Source organism: Gossypium arboreum, chromosome 10, assembly GCF_025698485.1.
Source record: "Gossypium arboreum isolate Shixiya-1 chromosome 10, ASM2569848v2, whole genome shotgun sequence".
Taxonomy (NCBI): domain Eukaryota; kingdom Viridiplantae; phylum Streptophyta; class Magnoliopsida; order Malvales; family Malvaceae; genus Gossypium; species Gossypium arboreum.
The window spans coordinates 96189117-96189855 of NC_069079.1; positions in this window are offsets into that span (position 1 = coordinate 96189117).

The window sequence follows — 739 nt, forward strand, 5'->3', positions numbered from 1 at the left end:
ACCACATAGGCCATTTTCACATGGCTTAAAGTTTACAACCCACAATTCGACAAAATATAATAGCCTATACATGCCAAATGTTCTTCAACAACAAAAACAATACCACAAGATTTCAGCCGGTGTGATGACTTCAACGACGGTTCCGAGCACGCAACAATACGAGTCCAAGAGACCTAAAATGGGTGACAAGAAAACACCGAGTGAGTTTACAACTCAGTAAGTCATAAGCATTCGTCAATCCACTGATAAAGTTACTACTACATGTACAACAAATGAGGCTAGGTACTCGTCCATATCGAATCTATACCATAATACCTCGGACCTTTTGGTCCAATCTCGCACCAATTCATACATCCACATTTCATATTCTACACAACAAGATAATCAAGCATTTTACACATTAACTCATTTTCCAGCACAACCATACAATTTCAATCATCACATAGATTTAAGGCTTACCAAATTCAACCCCAAGCATGAACGTATTACCTATTCGTCATGAGCTCAAGGTACTTACCGATCCGCTGTCCATACTCACTCGATGGAGACACACCCTCCATATAATTGTTCGATTGGAGATATTATATATATATAGAGTACGCACACACATTGCTTAATACTCGATTTCGCACACTTAGTGCCATGCGATTTAGGCCCGCACACACAAAGTGCCATGCCCTTCGAGCTCGCACACTTAGTGCCATATATTTCCAGCATGCACACTTAGTGCCATATATTT